Genomic DNA, 16,506 nt, shown 5'->3' with positions numbered 1-16,506 from the left:
TGTAAACATAAAACATTGAAAACTTATACTTTTGAATTCACAATATTTTTTCCTTACACCTACAGTTTCTTAGCAAATACATTATTGACTAATGTAATTTTTAATTTCACCTAGAAAACTATATCCAGTTGCTGAGAAATTTATAGTAAACCCTATGAAAGTCCAAAAGGTTTCTTTTCCTAGTGACTCTTTAGAAAACATTGTCAAATCTCATTCACCACATACACCAAAAAATTTGAGGTGCTTCCTCCTCAGAAAAGTCATCTGATTTAGCAAATCATATTCATATTCTTGAAAACTCAGCAAAGTTCAAAAGAAATGATTGTTTATTTAATAATACAAAATATATTTATGACCATTTATTAAATTACTATTTTAATAATACAAATTACAATTTTTAAATGTCAGAAAATATAATGCTTTATACTTAGCAAATGATGTATTTTCTTCAAATATCTATAAAATGTGTTGAAATATTGTTCTAATCATTTAATTTTAAATGCTACTGTTTTGAGAATTATTTCAAATAATTTAAAAAAACATAAGAAATAAAAAATAATCAAAATCTCTAGAGTTTTTCTATTTTCTCTGCCCTTTCCTCCCTCCCTCCTTCCCTTCCCCTCTCTCTCATTCTCTCTCTCTCTCTCTCTCTCTCTCTCTCTCTCTCTCTCTCTCTCTCTCTCTGTGTGTGTGTGTGTGTGTGTATTCTGAATGTATGGTGTGGGTGTCATAAGAGGACATTGGATCACTTGAGCTAAAGTCACAGTTTGCTGTGGGTCACCTGGTATCAATGCTAATTATCAAATAGCTGTTCTCTGTAAGAGCAGCAAATGCTCTTTACCATTGAGCAATTTTCCCAGCCACAAGAGGAGTTTCTGATAATCTATTCATTAAAGATCTCTTATGACACAATTATAAGAAATTGGATATAAATGTTTTTAAAGCCTACTCTTAATATTTTCATTTTATGTTTTAATATAAATTAATATATTGTATACATTAGAGAAAAATAGTAGCAAAATAACATTGAATATTTATGAGAAAAACAGAAAAAATTAGATACGTTCCTAGACTTAATTTTAAAGTCACAAACTTTCAAAAGTTATCTGAAGATTTTGCTTTTAAGATTTTAAAGTATTGGTAAAAGAAATAAATTATAATGCTTACCTCCAAATGAGATTCTACCAGAGCAAAGGTTCACAGTGATGATTTCTCTTGTTTGTACTTATCTGAGGCAACTGTTCAGTATGCATTTTAAATAATTATTGCATCATAATGTTAATTATTTAAGATAGAAAAAAACTATCTCTTAGAAATCTGTTCTTTTCTATTAAGAGACAAGAGGAAGTGGATCTGGAGGACAGGGAGAGGAGGAGGAATCGGGAGGAATAGGAGTGAAAATTGTTATCAGTGTATGAGAAAATAATCTATTTTCAATAAATGAAAAAATGTAAAAAAATAAAATGAAGCAAACTAAATATATGTGATCTTTTAACTAATAATTGATCAAAATATAGGTCTCACTATTTTTCTACCTAGTTAATTTGTCCAACAGATATGATCAAAAATTATGATTACTTACTTAGGTATGCAATGTTATGAGATATTATGTTTCTCCTGTATTTATTGAAGTATTGTAATGTCTCAGGATTTCTGATCAAGAATTTGAGTTGAAAGCTATTATTTTAACCTAAAATTTTCCAAGTGAAACTATTAGAAATATATATGGTTGAGGACTCACAGATCAAGCACAACAAACTCATATTACAAATAAAATAAAAATGATTTAATCTTTAATGAAAAATATCACAAGGTAGTTATGATTTTCATTATCTTAAAGTGATTAAGATAAATAAATTTCTTAAACTTATTAAAATAACTAAGTACTAAGATAATGTTTTGTTGCAGTTTGTTATAACAAAAATATCATCTATTACAACAAAAATTGAACAAAGAAAGGAGAAATCTTGGTTTTGACCAAATCATTAAAATACATATGTTCACATTTTCCAGAGTGTACCTAAAATTCTAAATGGAATTTAAAAATGGGCAGGGTATTTTACAGGGTATTTCTCCAACTATTAAGGTATTCAGAAGAAAATGGTACATTCAGTATAAATGTTGCATTGTGATTGTTTTTCCTGGAGACATGGTGTTCTACAGCTTGAATGTAGTATTGCATCTGACAACTGAATAGAAAAAAAATACATGTCTATAGAGAAAAACAAACATAAATGTAATGTTTCTGTGAATAGTCAAAAATACAATTAAATTATATGTTTATATTTTAAAAAGTAATTATATTTTTATTCTGGTTACAAGTGAGGTTAGAAAATAAAATGGATTCATGGAATTGCCATTTTCTGTCTTTATACTTTATTAAGTCTCAGCTTACATTCATGAAATAATTAGAAACCTCCTACTCATTTGAGGTGTATATATAAGGAGGTAAAATCTAAATTTAAAAAGGAAGCTTTTGATTATTTGGAACCAACTACAATATGTAAACATGTAATATTCAATTTCAGAAAGCTAAATACTTTAGTAAGTTTGGAAAATGTTAATTAAGTGAAAATATAATCAAATAACAATTAATGTTCAGTTTCAGTGAAGTATTTTGGAGAACTGTCATATCAAGTGACTAAGAAAATGATACTGAAAAAAATACTTTTTTTCAGTTACATAACACTTTTAACAGTACCTGTTTATCTTCAGTAGCTTCTGAAAAACTTTCCTCCATTGGTCTCTTACACTACACAATAAACATTTTGTCTTTAATAAATTAAAAAAAATATTTATGACATTTTTATATCAAAATAAAACTGTATCAAAATTTTTTCTGTACTTAGTAAGCACTCTGTTATTTCAACACAATAATAAAACAATTTTCTGTGATTAGCAAATTAATGACATTTAAGTTATTCCATATATATGTATGTATGTATATATATATATATATATATATATATATATATATATGGAATCTGGTGAATAAAGGGGAATTTGATGAAAGGGAGAAGTTTCCAAAAACCAATGAATACTCTTGTTAATCTTCTTTATGTTAATTATGAAAAACTTTTTACGTTTTAGATAAATTTGTAAATTTGCTTCTCATTTTCTCCTGCCCCAACCTTTTACTCCACATCTCAGGGCACAAGCCAAAGTTGAGCTCATTTTAAGCCAACAATTTAAAACTGAATTACATGTCTGTAGCTGTAAAATAAAATGTCAATCAAACATAAACAAGTAGGATAAAATATCTGGCAGTGGTCATAGAGCATATGAATGAAAAATTTGTGATTCAAAGTCAAATATTTCTGAGATTAAAATTTATCTGAAGCTCAAAAAAAGAAAAAAGAAAAAATATATAACAGCGAGTGCTTGATTTTACATTTAACCAAAAGTTGTGAATTTGTATTTTTAAAAATGCATGACCTTTGAAGGTGTGTCTGGTGAGCAAAAGTTTGCAACTTTGTTCATTTTATCTATTAAAAGCCTAATGTGTTAGACATTTTTAGCAAGAGAACAAACACCTTTCAAATAAGGAAAATATTTAATTTTCTGTAAATAAGCAAAACATAAATTGAAAGAATAGTCATTTTTACTATACATTAATATTTTACATCAACATATTTAGGGGTCTCAAGTACAGTGACAGGTGATTAAAGTTGAGATGAGTGATTGTGATGGTACAGCACAAGGCTGTAAATCAGACACTTACGATGCTAGAAGGTGGATTACAAGTTAAGACTAACCTCGTCCATGCAGTAAGCTTCAGACTGGTCTGTAATAGATAGGGAGTCCCTATATAAAAAAAAAGTAAAAACAAGAAAAAGAAAAGAAAGCAAAACAACCAAACATAAACAAAGCTATAAAAAAATCAGTTTGGATGAGTATAAAACTTGTCTTTTGCATTGATGAACTATATACTTCAATGCAGCAATGAGAAATTTCAGTAAATTTTAAATTGCCACCTAAAACATCATTTGGGAAATATATCTACCTTTCAATATCAAAACTATTATAAATGCATTATACTGTCTTATATAGTTTAGATTTTGTTCAGAGTGTGGGTAAATATTTTTTAGGTATTTGTTCAAAAACACGCATCACAGGCTACCTAAGAAACTTTACTATTAAAATCTATGCCTAAAATTAATTATTGTACTTGGAAATATTTCAAGATGCACAGTAAATATGCAATGCCAGAATATCGTTAAGACTATTTTTCAACTTTGGTTATGTAACTTCAAACGTAATGAATCCACCTTGAACTTCATAGACCTCAATTGAGTGTCATAGCTTTTTAAACTTGAAGAGTATTTGTGGGTTTTTTAGTGAAGTTATTTTCAAAGAGCAAATGTTATATCTGCTGACAAACATCTCCCACTGGTGACCTTACTAAAAACAATAAATACGTAAATAAAATAGAGATCCAGGGGTATTGCATAATGCATAGGAATAATCACTTTACTGAAGTAGGTTCTATTTTCTGTTTTCAAAGTCACCTACTAATGAGAGGGGAAAAAAACATAAACCAACCAGTTAGTTATTATTAGTTATGAATTACTGCAGAGTATTGATAATTCAGTCAAACCTGAATCACTTTTTAGAAGATTTTATTTTGAAAAAAAATAGATCTAATATTTATAATACCACATCTTTTTTTCCTTTATTTTTGAAAAATTTTATCACTAAACATTTTATGAATAAACTATCAGTAACCTATAATACAAGCTGTATGACAGGGCTTCATAAATTGGAGTATTTTCTTAAAACAATTTAGTGACGTATGGATATCATCTGAAAACCTAGAAAACCTCTTACTTTATTTGGCAAAAAGGAAACAAGAAACAAAGTGGAGCTGGAGATTAATATTTATTGCTAATTTCTTGGTCCTTGGAGTGTAAAGAGCATGTTCACAAATAAATATTAATAACAATGCTAACTGAAAGAATTGTATTTTTAAAGAAACATTACAATAGGGATAGGTTTGCCTTTTTGTTTTATTTAATAGTACTTAGAATATGTGTCATTGCTTATACTTTTAAATGTACTAATTATCTCATGAGATTCGTTAAAGAAACTAAACAAGGCTTGCTTCTCCATCAACAAAAGTTATTTTTGTAATACCTTCTAATAATCTAGTTCCTCCAGGGGAAAACACAGTGTGATTTCCCAGTGGGTGAAATTATTCACCCTACATAGTTAACCATTGTCACTAAAAATCTACACAATGGAAATTCTTGAATATGTTTCAAATAAAATGTAAAACTTCTCAATATTCACAGTTGCAAGCATCACCAAAACACAGCTATAGAATACACACACACACACACACACACACACACACACACAGTCTTTTTGCTTGCTTGTTTTTTGTTTGTTTTGTTTTATTTTAAACATATGTTAAGATAATCTATAGCTGTAATAGATTTTCTTTTTTTTCTCTCCCAAATATTCTTTCCCAGGCCTACTTACTCAAATGAGTGCATCTTTACAAAGAAGAAACTCCAAGGAACTTGGCTCTAATTTATGAACCCATTTTAAACTGTGATATTTTTTTCTCATTCAGTTTGATTGCATCCTTGTTTTCTAGTATACTGTGTATTGTTTGTAACTATATACTTATGTTATCACATGGTATAAATTTCTAAGACTAGCACACATACCTCAACTACACTTAATAAAACTCAAGGTTCTAGGTTTGTAGCTCATACCTGAAATCCAGGCACCTGGGAACCCATTGCAAAAAGCTGAAAGTCACTCTGAGTTATATAATGAGTCCAAAGATATAATGGGCTACAGACTGAGATGCTGTCTCAAAAAATGAATAAGTAAACAACTCAAAAGTTATCTTCATGATTTCAAATATAAATTCAAAACTTTTAAAGCATTAAGTACAATATTTTATTTTCTTTAATATGTAAGGCTACTTAATTTTATCTGAACATTAAAAGACTATGTTTATTAATTGAGAGAATTAATATTATTTCCTGTCTCTGGGACTGAAAATGTTTATAATCTTTTTAAAAAAGCTGTGTTACTTTTCACAAAATATATATAGTCTCTGAAATACCCACGTCACAAAATCATTGTGAGATTCAAATGCGATAAGATCTGGAATATTGTAAAATCAAGAAAAAAATCATTTTAAAATCATTTAAAATCATTTAAAATAATCAATCATACAGCTAAACAAGCCAGCTGCCAGAAAGATTTTTTTCTTATGTCAAAGAGATGTTATTTCAAATAGAGTAGTACTTCTTTCTCCATGGCTTTGGATGCCATGGATTCAGTTACATATGGCCAATCAAAGTCCAAAACATTAATGTATTTCAGAAATAATTCATAACTTTTACTGCAGTATCATTTTAATTGTTCTGCATTATTACATATTTTTATTAATCTCTTACAGTCTCAAATTCATAAATTGAACATTATTTTTAAAAGAAATATGCTATTTATGCTGTTATAAGCTCTCTGGCACACACATAGCAACAGTTTGCACTTAGCATTATTAAGTAATGCTAAGAGTAATGAAATCCAAGGCAATCTTGGCAGACACCCAAGTTCATTTAGCACTTGCAAAAAGCATTTTAATCCAATTGGCCCTGTAGTTCACAGGGAACCTCAAGTTGCTACCAAACAAGCTCTGCTGTTGCTATTACAGTATGTGAGCTCCAAAAAGACAAATGGTCTCATTGACAAGATGGTGTCTTGTGGTGCCACAATTAAGACAGCAACATCATCTTTGAAGTGATATTTTTTTCAATAAACACTATCAGATCACATTGTGCTTCCCCCAAAGGCAATTTAAACTTTTATATCTGACTTAATAAGTGTAATGAATGCTGTTGCTTCATTTTAATGCTGCTTCTGTAGTGAGATAAGCTGCACATAAAGAAATAAACCACAGATTTTCTTCTATCGTCTGATTAGGAAGTAAGTTTTTGCTTATAGCCTGATTATTGTACTACATTCTAAGAAAAAAAATCAAGTTTCGAAGAAACTATGACTTGTCTAGTTTACCATTTGTTCCCAGGTTTTAGGGATTTTTATGGTGGATAGAAAAAATTAAAGTTAAAAAAGAAAAACTCTTTTACTGTCATTTTTGATGTACTTGGCCTGCTTAAAAAAATAAGTAAAAAAGGAAACCTTTAATTTAGAAATGTGTACACTTGATTGGTGGCTCTGAAATACAAATGACTGAATGATAGGATCATTTAAAATGTTTTGTTTTAAAAAATTGGTTCAGTGGATAAAGGTACTTACTGTGAAATTTGATGATCAGAGTTCATATCTCAGACGAAAATAGAAGAGAATGGATTTCTGAAACCTGTTTTCTGATTTTTGCACATCACAATGTGCATGCATGCATACACACACACACACACAAACACACAATATTAAAAATCAATAAGATATTTTATAAATGCATACTTTCAAGAAGCTATACTTTGCTAAAAATAATTACAGCTTTTAGGTTACTTTGAAAATGTTTAAAATATTGTCAAAATGTTGATAATGTTTGTTCAATGGCTTTCAGTTTCTAAACAATATAAATGCATGCATATAGAGCTGGTGAAAAAAATTAAGCAAACGACAAACAAGACACTGGTTGTCATTCTGATGGCAGCTTCAGCTAAATTACTTAGGCCGAAGATGAAGATCAATTTTAATATTAAAATGCAAATAATCATACATTCCGTTAATTTGTGAATGTGTAATACATTGCACAATAACTCAATTTTATTGATTTTTGAAATTACCCTACTTTTGGTTTGTTTCACCTTTGTCATATTTACATGATAATGAATTAACTTTCTACTCTGTGTGGGCTGAGTTTCAGCAGCATTATCATGCCCACAGTGTTTTTTAGAAATGCAGAATTCCAGGTCTCATCCAGTAGCTACTGAATCAAAATTTGCATCTTAACAAGATTTCTAGGTAATAGGTCTGAACATTAAAACTTGAGGAGTACAGAAATAAAATATACCTTCCTAGAAACCAGAGTTTAAAATAACAGGTCATTAGCAGTGATCTTGATTGATTACAAGTTGTCTACTGGCTCTATTTTAAAGTACTTCGATGCTGTTACAGCTACCCAGCTATACATTTTATGGAGCATTAACCCCACATTCATTTTTGTTTTCAACCTTTGAACCTAATTGTGAGGGATTTCCATAGTGTGTAATGTTCAATTGATTTGTGATCTGTCCCATAAATAGTTCTTCTTACCATTCCTTCACTATTAAATGGACAGTATGACTAGTGTATTTAGTAATTGTTGGACTAAGTTCATTGGCTATGAAAAATTTCAAGCTAGCAGAAGTCTATGAACTGGGCCTAAATGAAAGCAAGGATGCAGGAGAAACCAGAGTTAAACTAAACATATTATTTTCTGATCTAAAAAGATAAACAATAGGGATGCAGCTTGATTAAATATTTTTATATTGCTTGTATATATAGTATATTTTTCGTGTGTGTGTGTGTGTGTGTGTGTGTGTGTGTGTGTGTGTGTGTGTACTACTTACTTGGCTTTTCTTTAAATGTTTTGGAAACTGTTTTAACCTAGTAAACTACAATCATAAAATTTAAGGTATTCTAAACATATATTTGAAATGAGAGAAACTCCACACTAGTAGTTTTAAAAAGATTGCATATTTTGCACTAGACTAAAATCTAAGCCCCATCACCTAACACTCGGTTTGTTCTTTTATCTCCATTTGATTTCCTAATTCCTCCAAAAAATATAGCTGTACACAATTATTCAGAGAAGAAAAAGAAAATTTTGATTTGAAATATTTTGCCTGCCTACTTTTTTGCCTGGCACTCTTTAGTGATACTCTCTAACACTCAGCAAACACTTTGACACACTGAATGGTTAAATTTTAGAAAATCAACACTCAAAATATTTCCAAAGTTATATTTGGACTTTCACAGAAAAGTACATTTAAGTGTTCATGGTAAATATGCACTGATAAAAATAAACATTACAGGAACTTGTATATTTTAGCTATCTGTAGCAAATGAACATTTCTAGTCACTTTTTTGAAAAAAATGTATATTTTAATGTGTTGATATTTTATTTACTTTTTCTCAATATCAGGACATTATTTAGTGTATTTTATAACATAATACATGCGATGCAAGAGCAATTAACAGCCTCAATTTAAAAGAAATTTTAAACACAGATCTAAGTCAGAAGAGGAAATTGCCTAGTTAGTAAAGCTACATATTTAAGTTCTGATAATATAGCAAATCTATATACTTGTACTTGAGAAAATGTAATTAAAAAGTTGTACACAAAAGTGTTTTAAAATTCTAAGTACACTGGAAAGTAAAAAAAAAAAAATGTATTTATCAATCTATCCTGCAGTATTTTTTATTGAATGCCTAGAGAATTCATTCCATATTTGTGAGCTAAAGGTTTTGGAATCAATAATTTTGGTCTTTGACATTTCCAGAAGGTTTGAGACATGTCCTAGACTTAGTGTTCTATAATGTAAAGAGTGACATTAAACAAATATTGTTGAATTCATTTTAACTTAAGGATTCATTACATTTTGCAGATGTTAATTGCTCCTGACCTGTCAATATGTAACCTTCTTAATACCATTAGTTTCTTAAATCTAAGGGCCATCTGTCACAATCCAGTTCAACTCTTACATACAATGCATTACAATGCTGAATAAGCCACAGCACTTTCGTTATCAGTGGTTAAAGACTTGAAGCACTGAAGGTAATCATGCCTACAAGCCAGAAGACAAGGATAAATATTGTATATGCTGCCTTTTGTGAACCATCACAAGACTTTTTTTTTCTTTTTCATTGCAAAGGGCCTTGAAGTAATTTACAGCTCCTTCATTTTCCATTTGAGGAAACTAGTACAGGGAGCTGAAGTTATTTGCTCAAGGCTAACCTGTATACACTAATAAATTATAAAATACCTGATGTTCACATAATTTAAATAAATCCCTGCTCTCACTTACCAGGTCAAAAATCCAGAGGAAAATGTTTGTAACCCTGAAGACAAAACAATGTGTTTGCATATTAGAAGTTTAATGTCTTTTGTTTGCTATGATACAAACCTACATATGATTAATACTCGTGTGCTTCAAAGATGGCTTGTCTAAAGAAAAATACTACTTAAAAATCATTGACAACTTCACCCTAAAATAAATCACATAGAAACATACAGATGTCTTACAAATATTGTGAATTAAGATGTAGCACTAAACATTTACTACATTAAATGGACTCAAATGTAAACGAGTGGTATTATGATAGATCATAATTTGAATTCTCCCTATAAATAAAATGAAGGGAATGTTTTAAGTGTGTGGAATGTGTACTATTATCTCGTCAATAGTCCTACTATTTTATGAGATACTTTTCACAAGATCAATACATAAAGACACTAAATGGAATGAAAATAAAATGTAAGCATCCAAGTAACAAATTTGTTTTAATACACACAAAGGTACTCATATTTGATTTTTTATTTTTTTCTAATTTAATTTCTCTTTGGCTTGTTTTTACATTCAGAACTTGAATAAAATAAACTCAGAGAAACAGGACAGGCAAGGCAGAATCCCAGGAAAAGTGTGGCTTAAAGACCGAAAACTAGCAATTCTTTTATCTTTTACTGACTAGATAGCTTTAACTAATTTCACCTGCCTGACCTTCAGACAGGAAAAATGGGAATAGCCATGCCTTCCACTTTCTATTCTGTTTGTGTGGTACTAGAATTAATAATGACATTAAAATAATATAAATTTAAAGATATCTGTACATATTGAAGATGTTAAAAAGAATGAATCAATTTGTGGAAGCAAGTAGTACTTGACTTTCATTTTATATGATTTTAGCAAATGAACTGCAAACCAATTTAAAATTTCAGTTTGTATTCTAATCACAGTGTATTGTCAAGAAATTTTAAATTATCAAACAATTTAAATTGAATAAGAAAAATCTGATTCTAGGATCTTTTTATTCTTTTTACTTTGCTCTTTTATTATGCAACATTCTAGATGAATGGATTATGTGGATAAACAATTCTTTCATATTTTTTCTGGAAGTGAAACTATAATCATTGTCATTTTTAGTTTAAAAAACTACTTATCAATATTTACAGCATTTCAAATATCCTTTTGAATTCTTGAATAATTCATGATTTTCAGAGTACTGTAAACAATAACAGAAGCATTTATGATTTTGAAAAATGATTCTTTTAATTCTAATCCATAATTGAAAAGGCCCATGTTTTCACTTTTATTTGGCTCTCAATAGAAATGCAATCATTATATGTATGAAACTAAATCTCTAAGACAATTTCAACTAAACTAGTTTTCCTCTATTGATAAGTCTGTGTTTTATCATTGATGATGCACAGCATATAAATCTTAAAGTAACATGTCATATAAATCAGATAGATTTTTGCTTTTTTAAACTGTATTTTTAGATATGCCTTTTATGATTAACTTCAGCCAAATAATCACACCATTTTCAAGTATGATCAGTTTAAATATCATAAGGAAATCTATTATGTCAAGGAATCTTACCTATTTTTCTTCATTCTGGACATTGAATGATCAATAAAGTCTTCAGATAACAAAACTCTGCTCAGACAATGACAAGTAATTCAGAATGTTATAATATAAAATTAATGAGTATAAACAAATGAAGGTATTATATATTTTGTTTTTCCCAAGATGAAATTCAAATGTCTTTGATAAAAATAAAATAAAGATTGTATAGCATAATTTTTTCTTCACTTTTAATTCCCAACAATATTGAGCCAAATTTATAAAATGTAGAGTAACATGAGAATCACTTACTTTTCTTCACACATATCAATAATATATGGTACGTAAATATGTTGGTAGAACCACAAATTAGCAAAAGCTTTAAAATCTTGTCTAGAATCTTGCAGAGGAGCAGGAAATAAAAAGATTGTTACTAAAACCAATAAAAGGAGTGGCTCGTGAGAAGAGGACAGGCCAAAAGGATAGAATGCAAAGCAACTGGGTAAAGAATGTGTAGTGAACAATTACATAAAGTTGGAATACTCCCCAATGCACAATTTTTAAATTCCCTAAATGCAACCAACAAAAAACAAGCATGTGCAGACATAATAAAAATAAAATAAATCAGAGGAGTTCTGCTAAAAATTCTGTTTGAAATTAAAGCAGCAAAAGACACAAAAACAACATTAAGCCTTCTTGGTGCAGTAAATTTTACAAATTTGTAAACAATTTTGAAGCAGATATTGCTTTATTTATTTATTTAATTACGTAAAGCTCCTTCATAATCATCGGTGAGGCTAAGGTACCTAATGGGTAGTAGGATAGTTTTTTGAAAATGGAGATTTTTTTTAATCCAGAAATACAGCAGTGAGGGAAAAGTGAAAAGTAAAACAAGGTACCATTGCTTGCTAGTGCCTAAAGGGAGGAAACAATATTTAACAAGTCTAAACCTGGCATTACAGAGGGAACTGGAGTAAGGAATAGAAGAAGAAATGATGTAGGGTGATGAGAGGATTAAAGAATGTGTGTGAAAAATGAGTGTAGTGGGAAAACCTGTGCTTTTAAATGGGTAAAAAACACGCTGATGTCTAGAACAAAAGGTCTTAAAGATGTTTCACCATGTTTTGTTAGAAGATACAATATTAGGACACGGAAGCATGATTAGTAAAATGATATAAGTACACAGGTAATAAAAGAGAAACTTTTTCTCCACAGTAGCATTCTTTTCTAAGTTTTACTGATTGGTTTTAAGCCTTCTTCTTATGCTTTGTGCTCTAGCTGTTAGAATAGATTCTCTATTAGTCCCCTTTCTCTATTGCAGTTTATAAAATTATTTAATATAGTTTTTAAAGCACATTTCATAAACCACTCACTGAAAGGTATTTGCTCTTTATTATAAGTATCTTTTCCTGATAAATCCTCAAAGGTGATCCACAAATCCACAAATCCACAAATGACACCTACTTGTTAACTCCACAGTAAGCCACAAATTCTTGCCACCATCCTTTCTTTATACTACTTTGTTCTGTATAACCATCCATGTCTGCTTGTTAGCTCCCAGTGACTAGGTATGGTTATTTTTACAGTCAAAAATACATCTTTTTTTTTCTTATGAACCTCCCAACCTCTTAGCAAAACATATATTCCATATACAAACAATTAGAGTATTCATCACACCGTATCCTGATTTTATGAGAGTTTCCTAGCTTAAATAGGCCTATGCCAAATTTTTCATAATCTCTTTTGATTTTTAGAGTCTGGCACTTTGGTACAATAGTTAACTAATTCATGTTTGTGGATTCTTTGGTGATGACACCTCCTTTCAAAATATGTAAACCAAGATTATTGGAGGGAGTTAGCTTTCACATCTTCATCCCCTTTTCCATTAATAGAAAACGTGGCAACCATACATATTTCCTGAGTATAGTTCAAAGTCAGTGGCTTGTATACAGTCTCCGTGTCTGTACACCTTCCTGTGCTCCCCAAGAATCTTATAAATCTTGTCCAAAAGCTATTGTGGACTGGTCTTATAGAGGAAAAAAAAAAAGCGGACAATTTTCTGCTTTTAAAATCCCTTACCAGATTTCTTCATGCCAACAAAAATCATGAAGCTTATCAGAAATTTCTATCTTGCAAAAAAGTTTTTGAATACCAAGAGAAGTGATAATATGAAACCTGCAGTCTTCTCAGCTAGGCCTTCCAGCTGCAGAAACCCAACATTAAGGACATCCATCAGAACAGCACTTGGGTGATAAAGGGAGGGTGGGTCCTTAGCAAATGATTGAACCCTAGAAAATGAATGTGGTTTTATGCTTGATCTGAGTTCCCTTCTTCCTGCATTTCAAATGCACAGCAGCTCTTAAGTTTGCAGGAGTGATATATCATGTAAAGTACGCTTTGTGTCAAAGGGAAGGGAAGAAAGGGGAGCATAGAAAACCCACATTTACAAAACGGAAGCTACTGTGCAATTTCCCTCTGCCTTCAAAGGAAATGCAGCAGCTAAGCAATTTGTTGTGATCCCCTCGAATCTAATTTCCTCAAGAATGTGACAGCTGAGGGCTTCAGTTGCTGTCTACATGCCCAGCTCCTGTCTCTTTCCTCTTGCCCTGTACAACCTTCTCCAACTGCTCACTAGGATCCTTCTCTTGGAGCTAAAGAATAAATTGTTCACACTCGGTGAGAAAAGGGATTCGTTTTGCTTTCAGGAAAGTGGGGTGTTGTTCCTCAAAAGGAGTGGAGCATGTTATAAAGGGAAGCTACAGTGGGCATCTGTCTAGAAAAAAAAAAAAAAAAAAAAAAAAAGTCTATTCAGGAATCTTCCCAATTTGGCGCATTGGTCTACAGAAGTGACTCCGTAGCCTTGGAATAAAAGCACCGCGGCACCGTGCCTGCTGCAACAGAGCCAGCAACCGCTCAGTGTTTGACTTCCTATTTCCAGACTTGTATGTTTCATACAAGGGACTCCCCATCCAGAGCATTCACCTTTGTCCCCTTCCCTCTCCACCCCATCTCCTGGAGAAAAGGACAACCCCCCACCCCCCACACACACACCAGCATCACCTCCAAGAACTTGCTTTCTTAGGTTGCAGGCAGAGACGGGCAGGTGGGGGATGGGAGGTGGGAGTAACGATTCTGTGATTTTTACATCTTTACTAATCACCCAGCCTAGAGTGGAGGCGGTGGGTGGGGCTAGACACGCAGAGATTTCAACCCTGGTACCTTAACACTGGACAATTTAATTCAGTGTGAATAAAAAGGTAAGGGTTGGAAACTGGGAAGAACAGAGCCAGGCTGAAAGGAGGGCAACACACACACACTCACCCACACGCACACACGCACGCATACAGGGCTCTGAAGGCCAAGTTCCAAAAGCTCAGTGGCCAGGCGGCACCTTGATGTGCCTTAGAGGATCAGGGTGCCACTGGGAGGTGCGGGGGGTGGGGGTCAGCTGCGCAGGAAGGGAGCCTAAGGACGCAGGGCGGCTGCGCACCGGGAGCGCGCCCCTCAGGTTGGCCTGCTTCCGCTCCCGACCCGCACTAGTCGCTCGCCCTCCTGCCGGCCCGCCGACCCTCACTGCAGCTGACATCATTGCCAGGGAAGGAGGGGCGGCCCGGATGAGGAGGACCCCAGCACGAACTGCATTCCTTGTGCTCGCTGAGATTCTAGCGAGCCGCTTGGCAAACTCAGCGCCCTGGCGGTGGCGCCGGGACTGAGCTGGGCGCGGCAGTTCTTAATTTAGCAGCAGGAGAAAGGTAGATTTAGACCTTGGCTCCTTCGTCTCCTGGTTCTTTCTCAAAACCGCCTGCACACTGTCAGTTCTGCCTCGGCTGAACCAAAGACAAGAAAGGTGAAACACGGATATGTACTATCAGTTACTTTCACCGCCTTTCAAAAGCCCCCTCCCCCAGCCCAAAAAGGTAGGCAAAGACAGCCCTGAGGCTACAGGCTTGGCCGTGAGAATTTGAGAATTAGTTTCAAACATGATTAAAAGTGCAGATCTTCTAAAGTTGCAGAGGCGCTAACCAGCACACCCTCCATTCCTTCATTCAGTCTTGAGTCACACTTGTTTAACTCCATTTTCTTTCTTTTCTTTCTTTCTTTCTTTCTTTCTTTCTTTCTTTCTTTTCTTTTCTTTTCTCTTATGTTTTTCTTCCCCCTCCCACTTTTTTAAGGGGTGACAAAACATTTGCTTTAAGTCACCTAAAGTCTTCACCTTTTTTTTTTTTTTTTTGACGTTGTGCTATGCTAAGTGTTCAGAATTATCCCCTTGCTCCTCAGGTTGTTCGATGGTGCAGAGCTAGGACTACACACAGGGGTCCTCTGTCCGCATCACTCTTCTGTTTTTTTAGCCCTGTTGCCCATGGCCTAGATTCTCAAACACATTTTTCACACTGGGTTTATTGTGCAGAAACACCCCCCAGGCTGGTATAAATCTGCCTTTGGAAAGTTTCCTCATAGTAAGGGAAAGAACAGCGTTATGGTTTTGTTTTCATTGTTTGTTGCTGTTACCCATTAATTTTCGTTATCATTTCTTTTCTTTTGTCCGAGACCCTCTTCTCTCCCTGATTTACTTTGTTAGTGGGTGCCGCAATGGCGCAAGTTTGGACTCCCAGCCCCCCTGAGACATTTTGGAAGGACACCCCGCTCGCAGAGGCAAGTGCCCGCCTGGAGGCGCGCGCTCACACACTCCACGCGCGCATCCCAGTGCCCCGCACCCCAAGCCGCAAAGGCGGCTAACCTAGTGGAGCCTGGAATAAATCACAGACAGCAAAGGGGCCATCTTCACTCAATCCCTAAAAAGTCTTTCCTTGGGGGAGACACGGAAAGGGATCTTGCCGCGCACTCTGGGACATTAACACCCCAGGGACTAGTCGCTTTGTGACTCCACACTCACAGAGAAGTGTCTCCAAACGGAGACACTGTCGCTGCGCTTTTCCAAAGTCTCTAAAGCTATGTGGTCGCTTTTTAAAGTCAC

At 33.1% G+C, this 16,506-nt stretch overlaps 1 protein-coding gene across 3 annotated transcripts in view; it reads right to left on the bottom strand.

Moving 5' to 3' along the window:
* Pcdh11x (protocadherin 11 X-linked) overlaps positions 1-16,506 on the bottom strand; it is a 497,227-nt gene that overhangs the window by 479,396 nt on the left and 1,325 nt on the right. The window contains exons 2-3 of one of the 3 annotated variants that reach the window (XM_076919132.1): positions 11,568-11,624; positions 9,996-10,029 (exon numbers count right to left, since the gene is read on the bottom strand). The exons of the other annotated variants lie outside the window; for them this stretch is intronic. The gene's annotated coding sequence lies outside the window, so the exon portion shown is untranslated. The remainder of the gene's footprint in view (positions 1-9,995; positions 10,030-11,567; positions 11,625-16,506) is intronic. 3 annotated transcript variants of the gene reach the window in all.

This window comes from Arvicanthis niloticus, chromosome X (assembly GCF_011762505.2).
Source record: "Arvicanthis niloticus isolate mArvNil1 chromosome X, mArvNil1.pat.X, whole genome shotgun sequence".
Taxonomy (NCBI): domain Eukaryota; kingdom Metazoa; phylum Chordata; class Mammalia; order Rodentia; family Muridae; genus Arvicanthis; species Arvicanthis niloticus.
Note: the sequence above shows the minus strand (reverse complement) of the source record. Positions and strands in the feature narration are given on the sequence as shown.